At 48.9% G+C, this 8,447-nt stretch overlaps 1 pseudogene; it reads left to right on the top strand.

Moving 5' to 3' along the window:
• Window positions 1-239: 239 nt before the first annotated feature.
• Window positions 240-2,242, top strand: LOC142437085 (triokinase/FMN cyclase pseudogene; annotated as a pseudogene).
• Window positions 2,243-8,447: the final 6,205 nt, after the last annotated feature.

The following is an 8,447-nucleotide window of genomic DNA, read 5'->3' as shown; positions in this document are numbered from 1 at the left end:
CAATGACCCTGTGTATTTCCATTTCCTTTGGATGCTTCTGGCATTGTTCCATATTTTACCCAGGGAATAATTCAATATTGCAACTGAAAGCTTGAAATCCTCCTCCAACTCTTTGACAGTGAGGGATGCTGAGTGTGATTTTCTCTTTTCCTCTCTAACCCTGGCCTTTTCACATTTCATCATGATATTCTACTTTGAGATGGCGCTAGAGAGAAGCGGTGGAGGGCGCGTGGCGACAGGAGACCTTGAAGGATTCCTTACTTAGCAGCACGAGTGCCTCCATCGCTCTTTAAAATCTGACCCCAAACATACAACCCACATTTCGCCGAGGTGCAGCTGCCACCTGCCTCCGTGAGCCCAGAGACAGGCAGCTTACTCCCACAGGACCACTTGTCCTTCAGCTCAGTACGAAAATGTGAACGCCGCCATGACCTCCAAGAAGCTGATGAACTCGGTGACAGGCTGTGCTGACGATGCGCTCGCAGGCCTGGTGGCCTGCAACCCCGACCTACAGCTCCTGCAGGGCCACTGGGTGACCCTCCGCTCCGACCTGGACAGTCTCAAGGGCCAGGTGGCACTGCTGTCGGGTGGGGGCTCCGGCCATGAGCCCGCCCATGCCGGTTTCATAGGGAAAGGGATGCTGACGGGGGTCATCGCGGGCGCTGTGTTCACCTCCCCAGCTGTGGGCAGCATTTTGGCAGCCATCCGGGCAGTGGCCCAGGTAGGCACAGCGGGGACCCTCCTCATCGTGAAGAACTACACGGGGGACCGGCTGAACTTCGGCCTGGCCCGGGAGCAGGCCCGAGCGGAGGGCCTCCCTGTGGAGATGGTGGTCATTGGGGAAGAAGGCAGGCAGGCGGGGACTCTGTGGCACCGTGCTCATACACAAGGTGGCAGGCGCCCTGGCTGAGGCTGGTGTGGGGCTCGAGGAAATCACCAGGCAGGTGAGCGAGGTCGCCAAGGTCATGGGCACCCTTGGGGTGAGCTTGTCTTCCTGCAGTATTCCTGGCTCCAAGCCCACCTTCGAGCTCTCTACCGATGAAGTAGAACTGGGCCTGGGTATCCACAGGGACGCCGGTGTCCAGTGGATCAAGATGGCCACAGCTGATGAGATCGTGAAGCTGATGCTCGACCACATGACCAACCCCTCCAACGCGTCCCATGTGCCTGTGCAATCAGGCTCCTCGGTGGTGCTGGTGGTCAACAACCTGGGTGGCCTGTCCTTCCTGGAACTGGGCATCGTTGCCGACGCTGCTGTCTGCGCCCTGGAGGCCCGCGGGGTGAAGATCGCCCGTGCCCTGGTGGGCACTTTCATGTCTGCGCTGGAGATGGCTGGTGTTTCCCTGACCCTCCTGCTGGCCGACGAGCCCCTCCTGAAACTGATCGACGCTGAAACCAGTGCCTCAGGCTGGACCAACCCGTGAAGACCTCTGTGACTGGGCCCACTCGGAGCCGGGCTGCCCCCGCTGAGCCCCCGGAGGGCCCTGACTCCACTGCCGCCAGAGGGTCAGCATCGAAGCGGATGGCACCCGTGCTGGAGCGGGTGTGCACCACGCTCCTGGGTCCGAAGGAGCACCTGAACGCCCTGGACCGGGCAGCCGGGGACGGCGACTGTGGCACCACCCACAGCCGCGCGGCCACAGCCATCCAGGGGTGGTTGAAGGCGGGCCCGGCCCCCACCAGCCCCGCTCAGCTGCTCTCCAGGTTATCCGTGCTGCTGTTGGAGAAGATGGGCGGCTCCTCAGGGGCGCTCTATGGCCTCTTCCTGACGGCAGCAGCCCAGCCGCTCAGGACCAAGACTGACCTCCCTGCCTGGTCTGCTGCCATGGACGCCTGCCTGGAGGCCATGCAGAGGTATGGCAAGGCCGCCCCCGGGGACAGGACCATGCTGGACTCGTTGTGGGCTGCAGGGCAGGAGCTGCAGGCCTGGAAGAGCCCGGGCGCTGACCTGCTCCAGGTGCTGACCAAAGCTGTCAAGAGTGCCGAAGCCGCAGCCGAGGCCACTAAGCACATGGAGGCTGGAGCCGGAAGAGCCAGCTACATCAGCTCAGCACGGCTGGACCAGCCAGACCCGGGGGCTGTGGCAGCCGCCGCCGCCATCCTCCGCGCCATCCTGGAGGCCCTGCAGAGTTAGGCCCTGCCCAGACTCTCCCTGCTGGGCTGTGGTGGCCACCATCCTTTCCCTCTGCCCTGGACCCTCACCCTGCCCCCCCCCACCCAGCTCCAGATCGAGACAAAGCTGAGGGGGTCAATGTGCCTGCAGCACTGCCCTCCCATTCCTCTCATGAGGCGGGGTGGGGCGGGGGGGGGGGGGGGGGGGGGACCCTGGGCCGTCCAGTGCTCATGTGGTGAAAGCCTCCCCTAAGGGCCACCCGCACTGACACTGAGCCTGTGACAAAGCAAGCAATAAACCACAGTGGACCGCAAAAAAAAAAAAAATTCTACTTTGTCTTCTCGAGCTGCCCTTTGACAATTTCTGTTCTTGTCTTTTAATTCATTGCTTCTTCCATTTGCTTTAGATACTTTATGTTCAAGACCAAGTTTTAGAGTCTCTTCTGACACCGCTTTTGTTTTTCCTTTTCTTTTAAATGGCGGTTTGCTTTCTTCACACATGTTCTTGATGGCATTCCACAGCTCATCAGGCCTTCCGTCATTAGTGCTCAGAGCCTTAAGTCTGTTCTTGAGAAGGTCTCTAAATTCAGGTGGGATACACCCAAGGTTGTATTTTTGGCTCTGATGGACTTGCTTTAATTTTCTTCAGTTTCGGCTTGAATTTGCACATGAGCCCCTGGCTTTATTTTGGCTGATGGTATTGAGCTTCACCACTGACATTGTCAATTTGATGCCCGTGTTTTCCCCTGGTGAGGTCCAAATGTCTAGTCACTGTTTATGCCGTTGAAAAAGGTGTGTGTGACGAAGAAGTCATTGGTCTTGCAAAATTCTATCATGTGGTTCCCAGCATCGTTTCTATCACTGAGATCACATTTTCCAGTTATTGATCCTTCCTCTGCTTCCAACTTCTGCATTCCAGTGGCCAATAATTCTCAATGCATCTTGTTTGCATATTCGATCTTTGTAAACATCATACTTAACCCTTGCAAAGTGTTATTATCCTCTTTTTATAAATCAGGCATCAGGCTCAGGCAGTTTAAGATACATGACTAATAATCCAGAGCTTGCTTGGGGTGGTGTTACCAGGTGCACCGAGATAGGCGGGACTCTGCACTGAACTCTTAGCCATAGGACAGTCCGTGGTGGTTATGATTTTTGCCCAAGGAAGAGACCAGAATAAACATAGCAGAAGTAAATAACGACAATACAAAGAAAGAAAACTTTCCTCAGTTAAAGCAGCTAAGTGAGTGTGTAAATCAAAAGGGCTCAGCGCATTTCAGAAAAATTCATAAGACTAGAGATATGCCTAGGTAGGCAAAGTGTACTGGATCCTAAGGAGGCGGAGGAGGTTACTGATAGAGGAACAATTCAGCTTTAAGCACCCTTCCTTTGCAGGGAGGAATCAAATGAAAGAGATACATGCTCACCATAGTGCTGAGAATTACTTAGCAGAATTAATCTAATCTTTCATTCTTATGGATATTAAAAACAAAACAAGGGTTAGGGTTAGGGTAAACAAAAACACCAAACCAAACCAAACCAAACCAAAACAAAACAAAAACAACAAACAGGACAAAACAAAAACAGAAAAGCAAACCTGTTGCCACCCTGTCGATTCTGCCTTCTGGTGATCCGATGGAAACAGAGAAAGGTCTTCCACAGGATTCCCTCAGCCGACATCTTTCTGGACACAGATGGCCACGTCTTTCTCCTGGGGGCAACTGGTGGGTTTGAACCACCAGACAGACCCGTAGGGTGGTGGTCAAGTGCTTCACCACTGTCCACCAGGCTCCTAAGGAAATGAGAGGATCCAGAAGTCAAGACTATTGGCAGCATGAAGGGAAAAGACGAAAACAACAACAAGAACAGCTTCCGGCCCTAAAAGGAGAAGAAGCGGTGCAAGAGCTAGAAGACAGTTTGCCTCCTCAGAGAGATTCAATCTGTGGACTGACAGAAAGATAACCTTGGTGAAAAAAAGAATTCATGTAATAAAGTACTCGGAGATATAAGTGATTGCTGTAAAAAACAGGTTTTTTCTTTTGTTTTGTTTGACTTAACAAGAGAAAAACATGACAACAACAAAAAGCAAACCAAAGACAAAAAGCCCCCAAATCCCTCTGAGACCAGGATGCGGCATCTGGCTCATTGACCTGTTACATAGGTTGCTGATCCCAGGAGCCATCAGCAGACTGCTGACCTTGAATTCATTCCAATGACCCTGGATTCATCCAGTTTGCACCCACCAGCCTGTGGTCTTCCTGTGACAGCACCCTGCTTCCCTTTCGTCGCCTCCTGCAGCTATACAAGTCAGGAGAAGCCTTCAGCTTACATCTGACCCATGGACACGAGCCGGATTGGACTTACCACTTCTATAATTGTGTGAGCAATTTCTTGATATAAATCTCTTTCTATAAACACGCACATGCAAGCACCATTGGGTTTGCTTCTGTAGAGAATCCGGCCTAACACATCTGCAAAACGAAAGCAATTAGAAAATTCAGAAAACTTTAAGAAACTCAAGCAATTGGGGGATTAAAAGATTAAAAATAATTTATTTGACTTTGATGCTGAGAATATTCTCCTTTAAGAGACGATAGATTGTGATCCTGGACCATTTGATAAAGAAATGTCATCTTAGTGGCTTCTGGTGATGTACTGCAGTGAATTGTATTTCTATGGTCCTTTCATGATGGTCTTGGAACACCTATAAAATGATTGGCTAAGACTATGCAAATAAGGTGTTGTGAGTCACCAAGGGGATTGGATAGCTTGCCAATAATGCAAATTAGGTACATGGAATGCCTGTAGGGGTAGACTCATGTAAGGAAAGTGTGTGAAACCCTGATCCATCAGTTTTCCCATCCTGCTGGCATTCAGGGAGCCAACCCCAGAGCAGAGAGGGGCCCTCACTCTCACTCTCACCAGGAAAGAATAGCTTGGAGTGGAGCATGTCCTTTGGACTTTGGGTCCCTGAGCTGAGAGTCTCCTGGATTTAGGAGACAGATTTGGAACACTGAAGATGGTGAGAAATTAAGGCAACAGAACCAGGGGCCAATTCAAGACAGTGCTGTGGGCTCCGTTGTGGGGTGAAGTGGCCGCAGGGGTTTGGGATGCAAGGAGTTAGAGAGCTGAGTGCCTTTGGCCAGGAGTTGAGTGCTTCTGGGGCCATGGCAGAACTAGGCTCGTCAACCCACGGAGCAAGAGAGATGCATGCCTTCATCCAAAGCGTACTGGTGGAGTGGGTGCCACCCCACTTACTTGTGGAGCTATATAGCGTTGTAACACTTGCGTGCATGGGGCAGAGGTGAGGCTGAGAGGCACAGTCTGAGATGCCAAGTGAGGCCTGCCTGTGGGAACAACTGAGAAACCATCCGATGGAAAAACTGCATCCAAATGTCTCCTGATCCTGAATTGTAACCAGTTACTAACCGAATAAACCCCACAATTGTGCATATTGTCTGTGAGGTCTGGTGTAGGAATCGCTATGAACTGTTGATCTTGACTCTCCGTTCCCTTTGTGAAGGCAGAAGAACCAGACATCCTTACCCTGTGCTGGGGTTCAGCTGGCTCTCACCAATTTGGCAGAACCAATATCTAATTTTTGTTGAGTTCCGCGAACCAGTTGTTAAAATGGAATCTGCCATCGGGCTTCTCTCTAAGGTGGGTGGCTGGAAATCACAGATTTACATTCCTTTCGCTTTTTGAATGTTCATATGTGCAGGAGTGTATTCTAAGCACGTGAAGCAATCTTCATTCCATCCGTAGGTATAAAGAAATGAGACAGAGATATGTTTGTAATATTTATTTATTCATTTCATAAAACTTATTATACTGTTGATGAAATAGTACATTATTAGTCCCTTGTGTTTGTTAACTTCAGTAAAACAAAACAAAACAAAACACAACGTAACAGAAAAAGTGCCAAACAACCTTCGGGTGGCACGCTGTGATTCGCTTCAGCTTTGTGCTATGCCCCAAATTTCCATGAGATATTATGGATAAATGATGCAATTTCTGAAAGTATTCACAGAGCAAAAACATTCTTAGAACAATCGCTGTAGGTTCAGCAGAAGTATAAACGGGTTTTCCAAGATGAACATAATGTGTTCAGAGAAGAGAAGCCTCTTAAAACGGCTTTGACTCTGTCAAACACAATGACTCTTGTCCAAGTGGCCGACCTCTAAAGGAACGGGATCCTGCTCCTGCAGTGAAAAGATGGTGAAGGATGAAGCACGCAGCCAATGATGCTCGGATCCGAGGGAAGACTCCTGCGAGCCATAGGAGGGGAGGAGGGAAGGTGGGAGAAAAGGAGGAGCTGATCCCAGGGGCTCAATGGAAAGTAAATGTCTAGAAAAGAGTGATGGAATATATGGACTAATATGTCGGACACAATTGATATATGATTCACAACAAGAGTTGTAAGGGCCCCCACTGAAATGGAAAAAAAAAAGAAAAGTCATATGGAAATATCCTATGTTAGATATTTTTAGCTATTTAATATTGTTTCATTAATATTTAAAAACTTTCTCTTCTAACATCATCTAGTTTTGTGTACCTCTTTTATTGTTCTTATTCAAGTATTAACTGTATGAAATAATAAACTACTTTTCAGTATATCTTTTTTTTAACACTTAAAATGGTCATTAGGGTAGCAGGTCGATTGCTATAGGACTTGGCTCCCATGGCTGCCCCATTCCACATCAGTTTTTACAGTACCATTGCCAGTGGGGTCACTGCCACTTCACAGTGACCCTGTGAGCCGGAAGAGGGCTGCCCCACAGGCTCTCAAAGGCTTTCACGTTCACCGAATCAATTGGTGGGGCTTGAGGTTCGAATCGCTGACCTTTCAGTGAGCAATCAAATAGTTAACTGTGGCACTGCCAGGACTCCTTGTTTGGCAATGCAGTAAGCAATAATTAGGTTGTCCTAATAATGCAAACATGTTTTTTCCCAATAACTTATGATAAACAAGTAAAGAAAGCATAAACATTTCATTATGATTCCAGAATGACATGCCAATGTTAATGACAATTGAACAATGTCTATGCAGAGATGTGATGACAGAAGGTGGGAGGAGGAAGGTGAGGAGGATGGGGAGGGGAGGGAGAGGGCTCCCCACCTTACGACAAGGGGAATGAAGAGATACTGACTGAACTTGCTGAGACAAAAGCAGGTTACTTAACTGCTAGCTATGTCAAAGGCAGCCAAGAGGAAGGCCTGAAATGATGATGTCACCGTGAAAACTTGAGAAGATGAGCGGAAAGGGAGTAGAGAAGTAGAACACAGGAGAGTTAACACCTTCTTTTTCATAGCAGGGATTCAAAGATAATATCTAAAGTTGGTTTATTAAGCAATAAGAGACTATAGATTCCCTATGAGTCAGAATTGACTCCATGGCGAAAAGCACTTTATAGCAAACTCAGCTTCGTTGATGAGATGCGACTCTTCTCTGTGCTTAAAGTGGTCCAGTTTTTGAGGCTTGGTAAACATAAGCACAAGGGTGGGATGTGTCCTTGACCTCTTAGGGTTCTTTCCTCAGGGTGTGTTGTGAGGTCAGCCAGAGTTGTGCTTTCTGGTGGGAGGTCTCGGGCTCCCTGGGGCTCTGGGAAGAGTTTGGAGAGCAAGGCTGCAGTCTAGGACCTTGCCATGGAAATCCCTCTGATGCATTTGGTTCTAGAAGTCAGACTGTCTGCTGGCTGGGTCTTTGCTGCCCACTTGTGCTGAAGCATCAATCGACTGCTGAGGACTCTGCTCTCTCGTGGACTAGGAGGTCCACGTGACACAGGCCTGCTTCAGGAGAGATGACAAGCCTTCTGGTGCTCATGAGCCCAGGAAGGCTTTTACCAACACCGAGAACATTTTAGCTGTCTTGTCTTATTTACTTCACCACCAGTTGTCTCCTTTTCTCTCAGAAAGACAAGTCTCTAGACTAGATATCTCAGTAACATGCCAAGATGCTGTTGCTTGGGGAAGAAAGAGTTGAGGGTCTGATATCTATTATGGAAGGGGGTGGGTGGGAATGGGACCCCTGGGACTTTTCCTGTAGGGAGCCATTTACTATAGACCAATTTTTTCCCCCAAACCATTTTATTGGGAGCTAATACAGATATTATATCATTCCATAGTTCAATCACATCAAACGGTACCACCACAGTTTTAAAACATTCTCTTCCTTCTTGAACGTCTCGATATTAGTCCCCCATTACCCAGCTCTTCCCACTGTACTCCCGCGAAACTCTTATTCTACTTGCTGTCTCTACAGGTTCATATAATGTAGAAAATAAAAGCATACAACAAAAATTCAAGAGGGCTACCCCAATGACAAAGCACATCAG

The sequence above is a fragment of the Tenrec ecaudatus genome, chromosome 1 (genome assembly GCF_050624435.1).
Source record: "Tenrec ecaudatus isolate mTenEca1 chromosome 1, mTenEca1.hap1, whole genome shotgun sequence".
Lineage (NCBI taxonomy): Eukaryota > Metazoa > Chordata > Mammalia > Afrosoricida > Tenrecidae > Tenrec > Tenrec ecaudatus.
This window is presented reverse-complemented; position numbering and strand designations above follow the sequence as displayed.